Consider the following 21,893-nt stretch of genomic DNA (forward strand, 5'->3'; position numbering starts at 1 on the left):
GAACTAGCCAACGGGGAAAAATAAAAGCTATGTGCCATTGGTTCACACTTTATTTCCTCTCCCATTTTTGTTCTCAGCACCTTGTGTACAAATTGCAGTAACCTAGGTTTAGTCTGTTAATTCAAACATGTTTGCCGAGGGCTCCCAATGTATCAGGCACTATAGACCTCTGTGCCCTTAGGAAACTTCCTTTTTCACACTCTCTGTGTGTTTCCGAGGGCCAAGGTGAGAAAGCACCGCAAACTGGGGGCTTAAAACAGTAGAAATTTATTCTCTTGTAGTTTTGGAGGACAGAAGCCCAAAATCAAGGTGTTGGCAGATGGTGCCCCTTCTGAAGCCTGTAGGGGGTTGTTTCAGCCTCTTCCAGCTTCTGGTGGCTCCTGGTTTTCCTTGGCTCGTGGCAGCATCATTCTAGTCTATGGCTCCATTCTCCAAAGGCCGGCTTCCTTCTGTGTCTGCCTGTATCCAAATGTTTCAATTATAAAAACACTAGTCATGTTGAGTTAGGACCCACCCTACTCCAGGGTAACCTGGTCTTTTTTCCCCCCTTTTTAGGGCCACAATCACAGCATATGGAGGTTCCCAGGCGAGGGATCGAATTGGAGCTCTAGCGGCCGACTTACACCACAGCCACAGCAACGTGGGATCTGAGCCGAGTCTGCAACCTATGCCACAGCTCAGGGCAATGCCGGATCCTTAACCCACTGAACGAGGCCAGGAATCGAACCCACGTCCTCATGGATACTAGTCAGATTCATTTCCGCTGCGCCACAACGGGAACTCCTGTAACCTCACCTTAACCTCATGACACCTGCAAAGACCCTATTTCTAAAGAAAGTCATGTTTCCAGGTACAAGGGTTTAGGATATAAATGTGTGTTTTTGGGGGGAATCACAATTCAATTCACAACTCCATTTTTTTTTTTGGTTTTTCTTTTTTATGTATTATTTATTTTGTTAAAGTGCAGTTGATTTGCCATATTGTGCCAGTTTCTGCTGTGCAGCAAAGTGACCCAGTCACACATAAGCAAACATTCCCATTCTCATATTATCTTCCGTCATGGTCTATCCCAGGAGACGGGAAAGTTCCTTGCGCTGTACAGCAAGACCTCATTGCTTATCCATTCTTAATGTACCAGGCTGCATCTACCAACCCCAAACCCCCCGTCCATCCCACTCCCTCCCCCTCCCTCTGTGCTCCATGACCGTGAGTCGGTTTCTGTTTCGGAGACAGGTTCTCTCGTGCCAGAGGCAACTCCTCCTTTCTCTCTCTTCCCTCTGATGAAGTTTCTCCTCCCCATTTATAATTTCCCCTTTTCTCCACAATCTGTATCCTTCATTCTCAGACACCTCGACCCCAGACTGGCCTGCCCTTCACCTCCAGCTGCAAATCACACCCTACGTCTCTTCCAGAGGTGATGCTGGCTTCCTTGGAGGTGGGTCACAGGAGCCCAGACGTGAACAAAGGAGGGAGGAGCTCAGGCCAATGTCTTCGGAGTGACAAATGCCTCGCTCCTTGCTATCGTCTCCCACTTTCCCAGTGTCCTGCAATCTTGAACATACCACCCACAAGAGCTGAGCAAAAGGGAGATAAGAATGAAGACAGGCTGTAGGTAATTTTAGCAGGCAGTTAATCTAATTAAGCAACGATCATTCAATCACTTTCATAATACCTGCCAGAGCATTATCAGATTTCCATAAAGTACAGCAGGATATTTCTAAATAAGTAGAAAAGGATTACAGCTCTCAACTTTGGCAACACAACTCATTGTAAACCCATCAACTCCATGTCCCCCATTGTATATTTCTTCCAGCAGGTCCTTCCTTTATTGATGGCGGGGCTTGCAATTGGACAGTACATCATTGGTGCCTAATACTTGAGTCATTCCAATTAGATCAATCATCACAGCTGATGCACGGAAGTGCTGATATGTATATTTTATCAAGCTGAGCCAGCTTTTGATCTAGCAGAGCCAATGCCTCGGGGGTCTGCTGTTTTCTGTCAATCCCACAAGGGTGGGGGGGCTTATGCTCTGATCTTAATGGACATGAGTGTGTATTATCTCTGCTGCTGATGGAGGGTCTGTTCTCCTGTGTGTCTCTTCCACACAAAGGGACATGAGTGGACTTCACCGCCCTGGTTTCTGGCCCCCTAGGTGGGAAAATGAAGATAGTCCTATTGTGGGGACCCATTTCAAAACAGCCTCTGCCGCCTGTGAGTCAACTCTGCATGGATAAGAAAGGCTGCTCTGTTAGTTCATTGGGGCTGCAAGATACCACAGACTGGGTGGCTTAAACAACACACATTTATTTTCTCACCCCTCTGGAGGCTGGAAGTCTGAGATGAAGGTGTCAGCTGCTTTGGTTTCTTCCAGGAACTCTTTCTTTGGCTTCCAGATGGCTGCCTTCCCACTGCGTCTTCCTGTGAGCTTTGTGCACCTCTGATGTCTCGGTGTGTGTCCAAATTGCCTTTGCTTATAAGGACACCTGCCAGGATGCCCGCCCCACCCACCTCACACCTCAGATGCCTACCACCTTCAGGGCTGTGACAGGAAGTGCTCTGTGCCTGTCCATTTGCCTGATGTACCAGGGTTGGCTGGGTCCACATTTCTCTGCACTCAAGTATGGGTGTGCATGTGCATGTGTGTGGGTGTGCGTGTGTGTATGCATGTGTTCGGGGATTGGGAAAGGCTTGTTGAATTTTTCAAGCTGGGCTGTGAAACTGGTCAGGATTTGGGCAAGCAGAGATCCTTTCCTAGTGACCCTAGTAAGACTCCAGGCATGGGAGAACATGTTGTAGCTCAGTGGGTTAAGAACTCAACTAGTATCCATGAGGATGCAGGTTCGATCCCTGGCCTCACTCAATGGGTTAAGGATCTGGCGTGGCTATGGCTGTGGCATAGGCTGGCAGCTGCTGCTCCAATTTGACCACTATCCTGGGAACCTCCATATGCTGCAGGTACGGTCCTAAAAAGAAAAGAAAAGAAAAAAAAAAAAAAGAAGAAAAGGAAAGGAAAAAAAGACTCTAGGCAGGGAAGCAGGTGTGGCTGACTCTGGCCGTGTCCCCTGAATCCTGTGGGTCCCTTCACCTTCCCTGTTCTTGCACCCCACCCCAACCCCGGCACCTGCTTTTCTGTGTCTTGCTTCTAAGGGCTCTGCATTCTCGACTCTGAGAGGACCGCCCTCAACTGCTGGACCAGCTTTGCCTCCTCACATGGGGTCCCCAAGTGCCTGGAGACCCTGCCCTTACCCGCCTGGCCCTTCACCAACAACTGGCCTTGTGGGAATAAAAGGCCCCCCTGCAACTGGCCTGAGACTCCCACTTCAGAGTTCCTTGCTGGGTCAGGGCCGTGCTCCCTCCGATCCCCTCTGTCTGTGTCACCTCCCCTTTTTGGCTTTGTCCCCTTCCCTGTCAGTAAGTCACCCACATGTGAATTCTCATCTCTGGGCCCCTGAGCAGAAATAGCTCACCTTAAGGGCAGTGAAGAAAGGTAAGTCAGGGCAGGGCTGCAGAGAGCCCCAGAGGCTGGCAGGAGTGATGCTCTCAGCAGGGAAGATGCCCTGAGCCCTGCTCTGAATCAGCCTATGAATGAGGGGATTAATAAATAAACCAGAGCGGAGCAAATCTGGAGGCAAAAAGCCGGCTTGAAGCCTGTTTTCATAATCCCGGGTCACCAAAGGCTTAAAATAGGTTTGTAGGATGTGGCATCAGGAGGTGAGGGGGGGACACGTGTGGGGGTTGGGAGGCTGTACTGGTGTGATAAGGAAGCTGACCCTGGGAGTTCCTGCTGTGGTGCCATGGGATTGGCGGTGTTTTCGCAGCACCAGGATGCAGGTTCAGTCCCCGGCTGGGCAGGGTACATTAAAGGATCCAGCATTGCTGCAGCTGTGGCATAGGTTGCAACTGCTGCTAGGAACTCATCCCTGGTATGCCTCTGCCAAAAAAGAAAAAGAAACAAAAAACCCAGAAACCAGCTTTGGGGGTGTGGGGGAGGGGGAGAAGGCATCGAAACTGATGCCAAGTCCTAATGGTTGGTGTGGGGGGAGATGGGGTGCCAGGTACACAAACAGGCAATGCAGAGAAAAGGGCTAGCTGAACGGGAAAGGGTGAATTCGGTCTCCAGTTACGGTCTGCCACCCTGAAATCGCACGTTTTAACCTGGAATTCCTATTTCTTTCCCCTGCACGCTTCCTGATTTATCTTTCAGGAGCAGACAGTCCTTTCCAAGTCATCATCTCGCCTAATTCTTAGATCACGATGGCTTAATTGGTATTTGATCATTTTTAGCCTCAGCGCTTCAACATCAAGGGAGAGTTTACAGGAGGAAAAAAAGAAAGAGATCTCATTGCAGTGACAGCAAGTTACACAGAGCCGTGTGCTGGCTTCTTTTCCAGGTTCTTGAGTGGCAGGCACTGCCTTTAGATAACACCTAATGCCCACCCAGCAGTCGGCTGTGAGAATTGAGCTGTTAAATACTTACATTTGACACTAGGGCTGAGTTTCTTGCATATTTAAAAAATGAGCTGCATCCTTCTTCACGCTCCTACAATACACTCATCATTCTGCAGATGCAGAAAGAGAGAATTTGCAGACCCAGAAATTCTGAGTGATGAAGACACAATGTAACCAGTGTAGCAGTGAAATGATGTTTTCTTACAGCTCTGTTACTAAGCTGCAGTGTCAGTGTGATCTGAGACTGGATTTAGCTTAAGGTAATGAGCCTGGGTACTAAGAAATGGAAAATACTCAACGGTGCTCACTTTGAATTTAAACACAAGTTAAACGTACCGCCCCAGAGTGGAGAGCTCCCCATCGTTGTCAGGGCATCGGGGTTTATTTCTCTCCAAATTTACACGTTCCTCCTGTTGAATGATAGTGCGGGGCCCTATCAGTAGCTCTCTCTTGGGAACCTGAGGAAAAATTCTTGTTTTAAAAAATGAAAACCAGGAGTTCTCACTGTGGCTCAGTGGGTTAAGAACCTGACAGTACCCGTGAGGATGCACAATTGATCCCTGGCCTCATTCAGTGGGTTAAGGATCTGGCATTGCCATAAGCTTCGGCATAGGTCACAGATGTGGCTTGGATCCCACATTGTGACTGTGGCGTAGGCTGGCAGCTGCATCTCTGATTGGACTCCTATCCTGGGAGCTTCCATATGCGGCAGGAGCAGTCCTAAAAACAAATAAAACAAACAAAAACCAAACCAGGGAAGGAATGATGCCTTATTTAAATTATTCACGAATTGATTTAGAACCAGTGACACTTCTGAGCACCTACTATGTGCTAGACACAGTGGTAAATGCTAAACACCTGGGTTATACGGATGAATACATCCAGCATGGCCCCTGCCTGGGAGGGACTTGCAAACTAGTTGTGGTTACAGATGTGAAATGGATGATTCGGGTCCAGCATGATCGCGTACCGGAGGTCTCATCCAGCTGCAGAGAGGAGACAGCTGTGGGGGGTTGTGAAAGCCCATTTCAGGTCTCCAGCCTCCATCTGCCTTTTTCCATCTGATTGAGCGCTCCTTGTATCTGGCCCTTTTGAAAGAGAGAAGCTGGGGAGGGAGTGGGATGGACGGGAAGTTTGGGGTTAGTAGATGCAAACTATTACAATTAGAATGGATAAGCAAGGAGGTCCTACTGTACAGCACAGGGAGCTATGGCCAGTCTCCTGGGACAGACCATGATGGGAGATAATATGAGAAAGGAATGTATATATTTGCACGACTGGGTCACTTTGCTGTACAACAAAAATTGGCACCACACTGTAAATCAACTATACTTTAATAAAAAAGAGAGAGAATATTCCTCGAGAAGTTAGATACAGAACAAGCCCAGAGCCCAGCAATTCTACTCCTAGGTACACACCCAAGAGAAATGAAAACATATCCATACAGGGACTTGTTGCAGCTTCATTCATAATAGCCAGAAGGTGGAAGCAACTCAAATGACCACCAGCCAATGCATGGGTGAACATGATGGGATCTCTTGCACAGGGACTGGTACTCAGCCACGCCACGGAAAGAAGCATTGACACAGGCTACCACATGGGTAAAACCTGAAACCGTTATGCTAGGGGCAAGAAGCCAGACACAAAAGACCGCGTATTGTGTGGTTCCATTTACATGAAATATCTAGAATAGGTCAATCCGAAGAGACGGACGGCAGATTGGTGGTGGCCTGGGACTGGGGGGAAGGGGATGGAGAGGGACTGCTTAGCGGGTATGGAGTTGCCTTTGGGGCTGATGACAATGTCTTGGGTGGAGGCGATGGCTCATGCGCTGCGGATGTACTAAGTGCCATTGAATTGGACCACGGCCAAAATTTTGGTGTATTTGGCAGGTGGTGGGGAACCACTATCAGCTATAAGCAGGGTAGTGATGTGCCTAGATGTTCATTGTAGAAAAATCCTCTTTGCCGGTGTGGGAAGTAGACTGGAGTCAGAGGATGAACCAGGGTGCATCTATAGCCATCTAGGATGGGGGTGAAGGCTGCCTGCCATGCTAAGGTGGTGGTAGTGGAAAGAGACGTGAGCAGCAAAAATGGCAGAGTTTGATGACTGGATGTAAGTAATGAGGGAGAAAGAAAAAAAATTTAAATCACTGAAACATCTCTTCTGTCCCCAGAACCATCCTCCCCTATTTTGCTTAGAGAGGGCACTAAGTCCCACACAGGCAATCAAAATCAAGACATAAAAATGTGTAGTTCATTGAAAACACGCTTCAGAAAGATGGTATACCTGGAAAGTATTGGTTCAGTGCAAATTACAAATACAAATGCACTTTTTTTCTTCTTTTTTTTCTTTTTGCTTTTTAGGGCTGCGTTTGCCCCATATGAAAGTTCCCAGGCTAGGGGTCAAATTGGAGCTACAGCTGCCAGCCTACGTCACGGTTATAGTAATGCAGGATATGAGCTACACCACAGTTCATGGCAACGCCAGATCCTTAACCCACTGAACGAGGCCAGGGATCGAACCCACATCCTCATAGATATTAGTCAGGTTCGTTACTGTTGAGACACAGTGGGAACTCCTCCATCTCTCTTATAAGCCAATGTGGGAAACACAGTTCAGTTTCCCAGCCACAGGCAAAGATTGGTGGACAAACTCAACATTTCATAGTCTGTTGCCTTAACTGAGACAGAACCCAGGCCAGGGAGGATGTAAGAAGATGGCGAAAGGATAGAGATATAGTTGAGGTTTTGGGGGGATGGAGACTGAGCGGGGAGAGAGCTCTATTATCCAGCCACTAGGTACTAGGTAGTGTCAAGAAGCGTGTCTGTTTTCAATCGTGCATAGATTTCTTTGCCCTTTCTGTATTTATTTATTTATTTATTTAGGGAGGCTGCACCTGCAGCATATGGAAGTTCCTGGGCTGGGGGTCCAGTCAGAGCCACAGCTGCCAGCCTACACCACAGCCATGGCAATGATGGATCTGAGCCACATCTGTGACCTATACTGCAGCTTGTGGCACTGCCAGATCCTTAACCTGCTGAGGGAAGCCAGGGATCGAACTCACATCCTCATGCTACTAGTCGGGTTCTTAACTTGCTGAGCCACAGTGGGAACTCCTTTTTTTCTTAAATTTTTTTTTCTTTTTTCTTTTTGGCTGTACCATGGCATGTGGATGTCTCTGGGTCAGGGATCCAACTCGCGTCACAGCAGTGACCTAAGCCGCTGCAGTGACAACATCGGATCCTTAACCCACTGCACCACCAAAGAATTCCTCTCTTCCCTTTTCTTATGAGAGATGTGGCAGCTGTTCTTTGTGTCAGGATTCTTTTTGTGAATTGGATAAGAAGTTATACTCCCTTCGGGAAAGGCTCTGAGTAGGAGCTGAAAGCAGAGTAGAAATGATGAGGACGCTGGGAAACATTAAATCTTTCTTATAGGAATTCTTGGTGTGTTTGTTATCTGGGCTTAGAGAAAAGAGCTAGGACATATTTCTCTTTGGGGACAAATGTTTCAAAATAAGCAAGATTTAGGGGAACACATTACTTACACCTGCGATTTCCAAAATGTGATTTCATGAAAAATCATGACTGGACTTCCAACAGAAAAACTAACCGCTTCTGATTTATGCTTTACATAGGCCACTTGACACTTTGTCACCCGTAATTGTTCTTATTTTTCTGCCACCAGCTGTGGTCACAGTGGGGAGAGAATGGAGGCTGAGGTATGCTCCTGGCAATTGCTGGGTACCAGGTTCTGGGGATGGGGCATAGTGGAGGCTAATTGACCATGATGGAAGATTCTGGGGGGTGGTAGTCTGTTCCTGCCACTGTTCACTTGTAGCACAACACCAGCCAATGGGCGAGCTCCTGGGCAGGAAGCCACCAGGCTATATATCTAAGCAGTTTCTCAAATGTCTGCTCACATTGTGAAGAGGAGACATGAACCCCTGGTGGGACAATGGGTCATGTTAAGGAATCAAGGGAGGAGGTGAACCCCATGGATTGGTCCAGCACAGGAAAGCATTCTGGTGTGCAGAGGGCTTGCCCTGGGCACGATAGATTCGGGATTTGCTCAGCAGCAAAGGAAACTTGGGGGGTTGGTAGACAGTGGGCCCCCAACTGTCTGCACCATAATTCCTGGAGCCTGAGACCTTAACATTACCTAGCAGATATAATAAAGATTTCTAATTGATAATCAGTTGGCATTATCCTGGATTAAGGGGAAGGGGAGTGGGAAAAACCGGTGGAGTCACAGAACCCCTTAAAGCAGCAGACTTTCTCTGGCTGGAGTTCAAGAGAAGGGCAGTGGGAGAAGTCAGAGAGACCCCCCCCCCTCCCCCGCCACACACACACCGTGTGAGCAGAACTCCATGTGCCATGGCTGGGTTGAAGATGGAGGGGGAAATGTGATGAGAAATGCAGGTGGCCTTAGGTAGCCAAGAGATGTTTCTGGAAAGAGACATCAGTTCAGGAACTGCATTCTGCCAACCACCTCAATGAGGCTGGAAGCAGATTCTTCCCTGGGGCCTCAAGATGAGAGGGAGCTCAGGCAGGTGAGTGCTTCAGTTTTGGCCTGTGAGACCCAGAGCGGAGAAATAGCTGAGCCCAACTGGAACCCCTGAAGCCAATGTATTTGTGTTGTTTCAGCTGCTAAGTTTGTCCTATCCTTAGTACAGTATCCTAAAGGAATATTTCTTCTTTGGCAAGTTTGAGCCATTAGGATATGGGATGTCATAAGGTTTTATCAGCATTTTTCTGTCTACATTGTGCATGGTGTTTGGTTGGGGGGATGGCAGTTATTTATAATATTTGAAAGTGCTGCGCCGAGGGTGAGCACTTCCTGGATATGACTGTGGGGAAGTCAAGATCTTACTTGCCTAAAAAGTCACCTCTGAAGATTATTGGCATACCGTGAAAATTCCATCCTTTAAGTTTTATTTATTTTTGTATAAATTTCATATTTCTACTTTCAAAAATTGGGGGCTTATACACATTCAAACCACTTAAACAAGAGCCCAAAGCCTTATAACAGAAGCAAGAAAAAGAGGAGATTTTTAAATCAGAAAATTTGCACTGAGAAAAAAATATGAAAAGCAAGAATAAAATGGAGCTTTCTGGCAGAGGGTGGACATAAGCCCTCCTGGCGGACTCCTGAGTCGCATGGGAAGTGTGAGAAATGCTGTGTTATTATTTTCTTCTGCTTTTGATGTCCTATTTAACTCAAGAGCTATTCAGGTATGTGTTCTAGTATTTCTAGGCAAAAATATTCTGGGGTTAAAAAATTATGTTGTGGGCATTGAATGAGAGAGTGTGATATCAATTTTTTGAAATGTATTGAGCTTTGTGTGGCTTGTTTATAGAGCTAATTTTTCAAACTATGAAGTGGCTATTTAAACAGAATTGCATCTTCTGCTTTGCAGATACGAAACTTTAATGGGTCAATCTCATTAATTGGGAAATTAAAACCCTATGTATTCTTGCTTGCTTTTTACTTTTGGTATGCTTAAAGAATATATCAAAAAAGGTATATTAAGACTCTTTAGGAGTTCCCTGGTAGTCTAGTGGCTTAAGGACTCTGTTGTCACTGCTATGGCGTGGGCTCAATCTCTGACCTTGGGTCTTTTGCAGATGTGTCCCCCCCCCCCCAAAAAAAAAGACTGTTCAAGGATTTTTGCTCTAAATTAAAAAATTTCTCCTTGCACTGTAGACTTTCAAGTTGGCATTTAAAAATATTCACCGTGGAGTTCTCGTTGTGGCGCAGCAGAAGCGAATCCAACTAGGAACCCTGAGGTTGCAGGTTAGATCCCTGGCCTCAGTGGGTTAAGGATCTGACGTTGCAGTAAGCTGTGGTGTAGGTCACAGACGCGGCTCAGATCTGTTGCAGTTGCTGTGGTGTAGGCCAGTGGCTACAGCTTCAATTAGACCCCTAGCCCAGGAACCTCCTTATGCCATGGGTGCGGCCCTATACAGACAAAAGACAACAGCAAAAAAATTCACCCCAACCTAAAACAGTTTCAAAGAATGTAATTTCTGACTAGGAGTAAATCTAAGTGCCCTTCATTATCCAAATCTATGTAATTACTGAGTTTTGGGGTGAGTTGGACAGAGGCTGCTTACACTGACATTGCTAATAATGGTGTTACGAAGTTTCAACCGACATACAGAAAAGGGAACAAAGCCTAATTGTACAGCCCTTGAGTTTCTGCAAAGTGAACACACCTGTGTAACAGGCCTTAGATCAAGAAACGAAGCATCGCCAGACCCCAGGGCCCCTAGCCCCCTCTCTGCACCTCCCCCAAGGAACCGTTATCCTGCCTTCTCACACCACTGGCCACTTGGATTATTGCTGAGCTTTATATGAATGGAACAATACATATAGCCTGGCCTCTTTTGTTCAGCGTTAGTCTGTAAGGTTTAATTGCATCAACTTTTTAAAGCAAACCTGTTCATCCCACCTTTAAATGTACCCACTGGAACCTCAGTGTCACTGGATTTATACCATCATCCATTACAAATATGTACCCAAACCTTTCTTAAACATTGGGGAAAATCTGAATTTCCTCTTTCTCTTTGACCTGAATTTCCATTCCACTTCTCCCACTGAAGTTTATTTTATTTTATTTATTTATTTATTTACTTTTTTGTGGCCGCTCCCTCGGCATATAGAGGTTCCCAGGCTAGGGGTCTAATCGGAGCTGTTGCTGCCAGCCTACGCCAGAGCCATGGCAACATGGGATCTGAGCCGCGCCTGCAACCTACACCACAGCTCACGGCAACACTGGATCCTTAACCCACTGAGCGAGGCCAGGGATCGAACCTGCAACCATGTGGTTCCTAGTCAGATTCGTTAACTACTGAGCCAGGATGGGAACTCCAAATTTTATCTTAATATAATACAATTTTATGCTTGAGAGTCTTTATTGCTCACCCTAGTATACATGTTTGCAATAAAATTTTGTTCACTGATTGAATACCTTGTGTCTTATAACAATCAGGCTCTCAGTGATAAGAAGTTTATTCCATGCATAGTTATAATTTATTTTATTATTATTATTTTTTCTTTTTATGGCCACATAAAAACTTTTATGTGGAAGTTCCAGGGCCAGGGGTAGAATTGGAGCTGTAGCTGCGGGTCTTCACCACAGCCACATCCAGGTGGCAACACTGGATCCAAGCTGCATCTTCAATCTACACCACAGCTTGTGGTGATGCTGGATCCTTAACCCACTGAGTGAGGCCACCGATCGAACCTGGATGAATGCCATGGATCCAAAGCCTTACCGACACCATATCAGACTCTTAACTTGCTGAGCCACAGTGGGAGCTCCATATTTTATTATTTTCTAAAGATACCTTTTTATTTTAACTTTTTTGGCCACACCCATGGCATAGGAAAATTCCCAGGCCAGGGATGGAACCCAAGCTACAGCAGAGACAGTACCATGTCCTTAACCACTAGGCCAACCAGGGAACTCCTGTTTAGTTGTAATTTAAATTAGGACATAATTAATTAAAGCAACAATATATTACAGGGTTTGATAAATAATTAAACATAAAACTCCACTTTGAGGGTTTTGTTTCTTAGTAGTTGGGATGGCAGGAAGATAGCTAGCCACAGGTGGCCACTCAATCTCCAGGACCAAAGCATGCACTGGGTTCCATGGTAAAGGGGACTGAAGTTTTCTGAAGGAATTGATTTGTAAGCAGTTGACTCTGAGGTGGGGAGAGGCGCCTGGATTACCCAGGTGGGCCTGTTGTAATCACAAAAATCATTATAAGTAGACAAAGGGGGAAGTTCCCATCGTGGCTCAGCAAAAACAAATCCAACTAGTATCCACGAGGACTCGGGTTCAATCCCTGGCTTCATTTAGTGGGTTGGGGATCCGGCATTGCTGTGAGCTGTGGTGTAGGAACCAGACTTGGCTTAGAGCCCATGTTGCTGTGGCTGTGGTGTAGGCCGGCAGCTGTAGCTCCAATTCAACCCCTAGCCTGGGAACCTCCATATTTTGGGGTGTGCCCCAAAATAGCCAAAAAAAAAAAAAAAAAGGTAGACAAAGGGGCAGAAGAGAGGGAACCAGTGAGATGGCAGTGAGAGAAGGACTCTACCTGATGATGCTGGCTTTGAAGGTGAGGGAATTGGGCCATGAGTCAAGGATTTGAACAGTTCTTAGAAGCTGAAAAAGGCAAGGAAATGGATTGTCTTCCAGAAGGAACTCAGCTGTGGTGACACCTGGATTTTAAAATGGTAAGATAAGGCCAGAGTTCCCATCACTTAACGGTTAATGAACCCGACTAGCATCAGTGAGGACGTGGGTTCGATCCCTGGCCTTGCTCAGTGGGTTAAGGATCTGGCGTTGCCATGAGCTGTGGTGTAGGTTGCAGACTCAGCTCCAATCCCATGTTGTTGTGGCTGTGGTATAGGCGGCAGGCAGCTGTAGCTCCTATTCGACCGCAGCCTGGGAACTTCCATATGCCTTAGGTGCAGCCCTAAAAGACAAAAAAAAAAAAAAAAACAAAAACCCAAAAAACGCTAAGACCCATTTTGGACTTCTGACTTCTAGACCTATAAGGTGACAAATTCATCTTGTTTGTCTCTCTCTCTTTTTGTTTGTTTGTTTTTTTAAGCAGAATCTGTGGCATGCAGAAGTTCCCAGGCCAGGGATCGAACCTGCACCACAGCAGTGACAACTCCAAAACCTTAACCCCTAGGCCACCAGGGAACTCCTAAATATGCCTTGTTTTAAGACACTAAATTTGTAGAAACTTGTTACAGCAGCAAGAGGAAGCTAATCCATTATTTAAATATAATCTATTGCTAAAATTACGTAGGGCGCAGCATCACTTTCTTTCTTAAAAAAATTTTATGGCCTCGCCCATGGCATATGGAAGTTCCAGGGCCAGGGACTGAACCCCCACCTCTGCAGTGACCCCAGCCACTGCAGTCAGTTTCTTAACCCACTGCACCACAGCAGGAACTCCAAGAACTTTAAAGAAAACTTTAAATATAAACTAGTATGAGGAGTAACTACAGTTGGAATGAAAATTTCATGGTATGATTTCACGAAGTTCTGTAACTGCCTCAATCTGCTAGAAATCATGTAAAAATTGACTTGTGGGTTTTGTCAGAAACATATTGAAAAAGGTAGTATTTCCAGAAAAATTCCAGTTACATGAAAAAATCACATCACTTACAAGCTTTCACTATTTGAATGTGTTTTTTTTTAGCTACAAAAATATCTTAGGCACAAGTATTGAGAGCAGCTGAAAAGAATTGCTTACACTTAGATGTAAGGGGGAAAGCCATTTCTTTTTGCCTTCAATATTTCTTACAAAAGCTATTTGCTTTGCTCTCCTGAGAATTCTCCTTCAAGACTCATACATCCTTTGACAATGGTCTGGGATATTGGAGGCAACATAGATAAGAAATATTTTACTCTCAACATGGCTTTCCACTCCAGATCTAAATTCAGAATGTCCCAATAGCTCAAAATTCCTACTTTCTTACAAGATAACAGTTAAGAGAAATATGTACAATGCAGGAAAGTCAGGGAGCCCTCTGAGTGGCTGTGTGTGTATGTGTGTATATGTGTGTTCATGGCACCTGTGTTTGTTTGTTTGTTTGTTTTTTAAAGGGCCACACCTTCAGCATAAGGAAATTCCCAGGCTAAGGGTCGAATTGGAGCTATAGCTGCTGGCCACAGCCACAGTCACAGCAATGCCAGATCTGTCCTGTTTCTGCAAACTACACCATAGCGCACGACAATGCTGGATCCTTAACCCACTGAGTGAGGCCAAGAATTGAAACTGCATCCTCGTGGATACTAGTTGGGTTCGTCACCACTGAGCCACATCAGGAACTCCCATCATCTTTCTATTAACCCCCCTCATTCTGTCATTTGCCATTTCTCCCACAAAGAGCACCCTAAATTGAACCCCATCACATAGGGCCTGGACTGATGCAGTAGCCTCCAAAGTGACTAACTTGCATCACTCCAGCCCTTTACTCTGCTTTATTTCCTTTTTAAAAATTGCATCTACATCCGAGGTTACATATGTATTGGTTTAAAGTCTGTTTCTTTAGTGGAACAGAAGCTTCGTGAAAGCTGTTAGTTGTATTTCTGGATTAATTGACCGTAGGTGCATGGTTTGTTTCTGGGCTTTCTATGCTGTGGCACTGATCTGTATTTCTGTTTTCGTGCCAGTACCATACTGTATTGATTACTGGAGTTTGTATTGTAGTCTGGAGTCAGGGAACCTGACTCTCCTTTTTCAAGATGCCTTTGGCTGGTTAGTTACGTTTCTAGTGTCTATAATAATGCCAGCCACGAAGTATGCATGTAATAAACAGGAGGGTGAACTAAAAGTACCCGAGTCATAGCCTTTGACCTCACTCATGTTTAGATTTAGTCCTGCTGTCTTAATTTGTGTTTCTCTTACTCTGCTTTCTAGTTGCCTTTAACTGACCTATTTGATATTTTGTTTTTTCCATTTTTCCCTTCTGTAAGTTTGGACATGTATGCATCTCACATCTAATCTTCTCATACACCTGCAGCACAGGGAGGTTCCCAGGGTAGGGAATCGGTGCTGCAGTTGCTGGCCCACGTCACAGCCACAGCAATGTGGGATCTTAGACGTGTCTGTGACCTACTCCACATCTCATGGCAATGCCGGATCCTTAACCCACTGAGCAGGGCCAGGGATTGAACTTGCATCCTCATGGATACTAGTTTCTGCCTAAAGACAACACATAAATGAAAAAGCATGACCATGTTCCAGTAAAAGTTTATTTATAAAAACAAGTGGTGGGCCACTGGCTTCATATTTAAAGGATAAGGAATCTGGGGGAGTTCCTGTCATGGTGCAGTGGTTAACGAATCCGACTAGGAACCATGAGGTTGCGGGTTCGGTCCCTGCCCTTGCTCAGTGGGTTAAGGATCTGGCGTTGCCGCGAGCTGTGGTGTAGGTTGCAGACACGGCTCGGATCCCGAGTTGCTGTGGCTCTGGTGTAGGCCGGTGGCTACAGCTCCGATTCAACCCCTAGCCTGGGAACCTCCATATGCCGCTGGAGCGGCCCAAGAAATGACAAAAAGACAAAAAGACAAAAAAAAAAAAAAAAAAAAAGAATCTGGGTATAGAATTTTAGGTTCAAAGTTATTTTCCTTTAGAAATTGAAGTTCTCCAGTTTCTTCCTGTATCCACTGCTATTGGCCAGAAGCCTGAGGTCAACCAGATTCTTTTTCCTTGTAGTTAACTCATTTATTTCCCTCTAGAAGGTTTTATGGTTCTCTTTTTTATTTTCATGAAGTTTCTGCATGGATTTTCAACTGCTCACTCTCCCATATTGGCTATCGAGAGCAAAATTAAAAAAAAATTTTTTTTAATTGTCTTTTTAGGGCCCCACCTGCAGCATATGGAAGTTCCCAGGCTAGGCGTTGAATCAAAGCAGCAGCTGGGGCCTGTGCCACAGCCACAGCAAGGCCGCTGACCTAAGCTGCATCAGCAACCTATGCCCACAGCTTGGGGCAATGCAAGATCCTTAACCCAATAAGCAAGGCCAGGGATCGAACCCTCATCCCCATGGGTACTAGTTAGGTTCTTAACCTGCTGAGCCACAACAGGCACTCCCTGAAAGTAACTTTTTGATAGAGCAAAGATGTTTATTAAATCTACTGTAGTAAGAGACTATCACCTGGAGAGGATCTTAGCAGGGAGAAAGTCGGGGGAGATATTTATAGGATGGGGGGGGGGTCAGGCCTCATGTGATTTAGGGATTTAAGGCAGATCTTTGAAGGTGGGGAACTGACTGGGCTGGAGCAGAGTAAATTTTAGGTTTGGTGGACACGGTGAAGCTCAAAGCAAAAATCGATGTGTAAATTGTTTGATAAATGAGTTGTTTGCTCAGATGTAAAGTCTCTTGTGCAGGGAGGAAAACTGTTTGCCCGGATGGACAGACCATTTGCCCAGACAATTTAGTTTCCAGGAGCGTCCTGAGTTAAACAGCAATTATTTGTTGGTTTACATCCTTATCTTTCTGGGCAAGAATTTCCGGGAACAAATATGTCATATTGGAACAGGTGGTCTTTGCTCTTGTTCCCAATAGTTAAGCTACTTGTGATAGGGCTAGAGTAGGCACAGGTGGTTGTAGAGGTCCCAGCAGGGGATCACAGATAAAGAGGGAAACCTGGGGGATGTTTGGAGAATACTGTAGGTTTAAGAAAGCCATCAGAACAAGGCAGGCTTGTTTAACAAGTGGAGAATTGCCTTAGGTCATTGGGTGAGGAATGAGGCCTACATTCAGATTCAGACCAGGGGCAAGAGTGTGAAGAATGCCTCTCAGCTGATTTGAATACACAACTCACTGGATACTAAGGAGGCGCTACCACTCCCAGAAAGGAAGAAGCAGGACTTTCCAGCCCCCACGCCTCTTGAAGGATTTAAACTGTGGCCACCGGAGCCTCGGGCAGAGTTTCCTTGCCTGCCTCGCTTGCATCTCTTACAAGCCTGAACCTTAGTGAGTGCAGACACAGGGTGAGTAATTATACTTTGAAACTGTGGGTTTAAGTCCCAATCTGACTTTAGGTTGGGCTGAGTCCCAATCTAGATTTTATGAGGGTTCAAGTCCCGACATGTGTGTTCAAGTCCCAATTTGTGTTGAGGCTGGGTTCAGGCGGTCAGTGCTGTCAGTTTCATGTGGATACAGTGAACTGTTCTTTATTTTCTGCTGTGTCTGATTAATTAAAAATTTATCCTGCAGGATAATTTTTTTTTTCAGAGGCCTCATGTCTTACTTTAGATCTGGAAATTTCTAATAATAATTTCTTTACATTTTATTTTCTCTAGGGTTAGGGGTTAGGGTTAGGGTAATTCTTATTATATGGCTGCTGGAAGTAGATTTATTCTTCAAGTCTGTTAATTTTGCCTTTGTGTTTGTTTGTTTTTGTCTGTGCCTGTGGCATGTGGATGGCACCCAAGCTGCTACAGTGATGCCACTGAGCCACATGAAAAATCTTTAATTTTGTCTTTTAAAGAAATTCTGTGGCTCTATTTTCTGATTGATTTGCTCTTGAGCTGTGCCCGTTCTGTTTTTCTACCTATCATCTTAAGTCTTCAATTCCAAGAACTATAATTTTAATGCCTACTAGCGTTTATGGGTTCTGTTTATTTTTTGCCTGCATTATTTCCTTAGACCTTTGATATAGCTGTCTTAAAAAAAAATCCTGTGATGGCATTAATCAATCTGCCTCTTTAGTTTTCCTTTTTCCATTTATCCCCCCGCCCCAAATCCTATGAGGTTGGCTCTCCTTAAATATTTGATTCTTGATTATGTGCCTTCATGTGAAGATTCCCCATTACAAAATCTGTCACAACTGATGCAGCCTGGCTGAGGGGGGGGAACAGCCGCTGAGGCTCGTGCTCCCTGTTTTTAGGGAGGGGGCTTCTTTGAGGTGCCAGGGCGGAATATCACACAGGTGGTCTTTAAGGCACATCAGGACACCGCCTTTCCCTCCTGCTTCCAGAACGCCTGTGCTCACTGCTTGGGGAAGGCCGTACATCACACACTCCAGACAAAAATGTTAACTTAGACATCTGTGAGTGGTGAGATTACGGGTGGTGTTTATTTTTATTCCTGCAATGGCCTAAACACTCCGATCTTTCAGTTTCCTATAATAAACAGTATAAAAAAAATCACCCGTAATCCCTTCTGCGTCAGACACCATGGATTTGCTACCCCATCCCCACCCTCTTATTTTCTTCTTCTTCCTTCTTCTTCTCTGCTCCCCGCCTGGTGCTGGGGACTGACCCTCCCTATCTGGTCCTCCTGCCATGTGGCTTCCGGTTGGGTTTGGCCGGTGGAGGAAGTGGCAGGAGATGAGGGCAGGGAGAGTGTGGTTGGGGGAACTCCTTTCCCCGTTGGTCAGAGCCATGGCTCTGGAGGGGCCGCCGCACCTCCTGATGGGAGGGCTCGCTCGGCTCAATGACACCTTTCCTCCCCCTTCTTCTGTAGGTCACGGGTGGTAACTGAGTCTCAATCTTTCTCCAGGGTATCTCCCTGGCCATTGCTGGTTCCTCCGTAACTCTATAAATAACTCTGACTTAAAACTCTCCCCATAATTGCATCTGAGTGCTCCAAGGTTCCTGCTGAGCCTCTGGCTGACTCACTATCAGAGTTGTGTCCAGGGGGAGTTCCTGTTGTGGCGCAGTGGTTAACGAATCCGACTAGGAACCATGAGGTCGCGGGTTCGGTCCCTGCCCTTGCTCAGTGGGTTGACGATCCGGCGTTGCCGTGAGCTGTGGTGTAGGTTGCAGACGCGGCTCGGATCCAGCGTTGCTGTGGCTCTGGCGTAGGCTGGTGGCTACCCCTAGCCTGGGAACCTCCATATGCCGCGGAAGCGGCCCAAGAGATAGCAGCAACAACAACAAAAGACAAAAAAAAGACAAAAAAAAATAAATAAATAAATAAGAGTTGTGTCCTATTGTTGGTGTTATCAATGCTCTAAAGCCAATAAAGAGGCAAAGGTAGTGGGGAGTTCCCACTGTGGCTCAGCAGAAACAAGCCCAACTAGTATCCATGAGGATTCAGGTTCAATTCCTGGCCTTGCTCAGTGGGTTAAGGATCCGGCATTGCCGTGAGCTGTGATGTAGGTCACAGACATGGTCAGATCCTGCATTGCTGTGGCTGTGGTGTAGGCCAGTGGCTTCGGCTCCGATTTGACCCCTAGCCTGGGAACCTCCATATGCCGACGGTGTGGCTCTAAACAAACAAACAAAAAGCCAAAACAAAACAAAAAAATTTAGAGAAAAGGAAGATTTGCTTTATTTCACATGCCAGCCACAGTGGGGGATGGGGCAGACTCCCATCTGAAAGTCAGCTCCCTCCACTGACCAAAAAAAAAAAAAAAAAAAAAAACGCAAGAGCTTTTATAGATGGAGGAGGCTACGTGCAGAAACAACCCCAGCAGCTCTGACAGACACCTCGAAACGGGTCGTGCAGTGGTCTGACCAGCATCATCTTAATTGCTTTAAGACAGTTCATCTTCAATTCCAGGGTCAGTTTGTTCTCATTCTCTTGAGGCCAGGTCTCAGAATTGTGGCAGCTTCTGTCCTGGCTACAGTCTGGTCATCAAGCTAACTTCTTCCACCTGAAGGGGGTTTCAGTCTCTGCAAGACAGCTCACAGGATAGGGCTCAGAGTATTATCCGCAGCCCTTGAGGAGGAACTGAATGCCCTGGACTTTGCTTCATGACTAAACATTATTACTTGGTCTTGTTTAATTGTTTTCCTTTGCTGCTTCTCTGCTTAAGCTTGGTGCTTCTGCAGACAAGGCAGGCAGAGGACACGGGGGTCAGGGGAGGGGAAGGACCAAAGGGTCCTGATCCGTTTCACTGTTGCCCCAAGCCTTCACCCCGGGGGCTTCCATTTCTTCATTTGCAAAGTGTTGGGCTTGAACTAGACTCTGGTGTTTATCAAACTCTGTTCCCTGTTAAGAGTCCTTTGAAAAAGGGGGTTCCATCCTTGAGGACTGCAGATGGGAACATCAACTGGTGTAGCTTCCTTGGCAAACAGCATGCCAGCTCCTCAAAAAAAATAAAATAGAACTATGATATCCAGGATTTCCACTTCTGGATATGTATCCAAAAGAATTTAAAGCACAGTTGTGGCAAAAAAACTAGAGTTCCCTGGCAACCTAGTACTGAAGGATTTGGTGTTGTCACTGCTGTGGCTTGGATTCCCTGGCCTGGAAACTTCTGTATGCCAAGGCCTTGGCCAAAAAAAAAAAAAGAATCTTGGGTGTTTGCATGCTCATTTAGTAGCATGATTCCTAATAGTCAAGAGGTGGCAACAACCCAAATGGCCATCAATGGATGAATGGATAAACAGGTGGTATATGTACACAGTAGAATATTATTCAGCCTTGAAAAGGAAGGAACTTTGGACACATGTTACAACGTGCATGAACCTTGAGAACATTATAGTAAGTAATGCAAGCCAGTCATAAAAGGACTACTTACTGTCTTATTTTTACTTACATGAAGTTGCTAGAGTAGTCAAATTCATAGAGACAAAGTACAGAGGTGGTTACCAGGTGTTGAGGGGAAGGGAAAGTTGGGAGCTGTTGTTTAATGGATAGTGTTTCAGTTTTGCAAAATGGAAAAGTTCTGGAGATTGGTTGCAAAACAATGTGAATGTAATTAATGCTATTGAATCATACACTTCAAATGGTTAAAATGATAAATTTTATGTTATATATATTTTGCCATAATTGTTTTTTTAAAAAATCAAAAACTCCATTTCGAAACAGCAGGAGGGTGTTGCACGGTTACATGTTTGCAAAAGCTGAGTATGAGAGCTGTGTTGTGATTTACAGCACATGGGGCTCCTGAAAAGTCTCGGGTAAAAAAACTCCATGTTCTTCTGAATCAAAGCATTTCTCAGAATTAATTGACCACGAGAACACAGGGTTTTTTTTCTTTTTTTTTTTTCTTTCTTTCTTTTTTTTTTTTTTGTCTTTTTGTCTTTTCTAAGTCCACTCCCACGGCATTTGGAGGTTCCCAGGCTAGGGGTCGAATCGGAGGTATAGCCACCAGCCTACACCAGAGCCACAGCAACACAGGATCCGAGCCACGCCTGCAACTTACATCACAGCTCACGGCAACGCTGGATCCTTAACCCACTGAGGGAGGCCAGGGACCGAACCCGCAACCTCATGGTTCTTAGTCAGATTCGTTAACTACTGAGTCACGACGGGAACTCCAACACAGTTTTCAACGTGAGCGAAAAAGATCATCTCCAGAGTCTGCAGTAGCTCTATGTTCTGTGATTCTTTTCTGCGTCGGAAAAGAGTCAACGCCAGACATGATTTTTCCTGGCATTTATTTGCTGCCTTTTCCCGAACTTGGGGACTCTCTCTGCCACAGATGTGTCTGGACAGTGACAGATGGGAAGAATCTTCTTCAGTGACCAGAATCCGATGGCTGGGGAGGCTGCAGTGAACTGCCTTATTTCCTCGGACTCTCTGATTAGCAGGTGGAAGGAGGCTCCTCAAAATATTTGATGGTTGCTTGAATACAAACATTTTACGTGCCAATGGTTTTCGGTTCTTTTCTTTGTTAATAATTCTACTGTGGCCCAAAAGCCAGAGAAAGATCCTGCAAAGAACTGTCCAAATTCCCTGTGGAATTGTATTGTCTTTATTGTATTTTGTTGGGCTATTCTATGGACCAGATAGTTTTCACAAGGGAAGTTTTTTTTTCTTTGTAGTTAATGTTTATTATACTAGGAAACTGGCTTGTGATAACCTGAAACAGACCTTGTCCAGACCAATGGTACATAAAGCATAATCGGGGGTAGTTCCTGTTGTGGTTCAACGGTAACGAACCCAACTAGGATCCAAGAGGTTGGGGGTTCGATGCCTGGCCTTGCTCAGTGGGTTACGGATCT

The 21,893-nt window shown here is 45.6% G+C and overlaps 1 long non-coding RNA gene across 1 annotated transcript; it reads left to right on the plus strand.

The window, feature by feature from the left end:
* Nucleotides 1–16,916: 16,916 nt before the first annotated feature.
* On the plus strand, nucleotides 16,917–21,540 carry LOC110255783 (uncharacterized). The gene is made up of 2 exons (XR_002336584.2): nucleotides 16,917–16,982; nucleotides 21,371–21,540. It is a non-coding gene; the product is annotated as an uncharacterized LOC110255783 (long non-coding RNA).
* The last annotated feature ends 353 nt before the right edge of the window (nucleotides 21,541–21,893 follow it).

Source organism: Sus scrofa, chromosome 11 (assembly GCF_054392235.1).
Source record: "Sus scrofa isolate SSC_HxYL_T2T_F1_AM1 chromosome 11, Sscrofa_HxYL_maternal_Yorkshire_Landrace_v2.0, whole genome shotgun sequence".
Classification (NCBI taxonomy): domain Eukaryota; kingdom Metazoa; phylum Chordata; class Mammalia; order Artiodactyla; family Suidae; genus Sus; species Sus scrofa.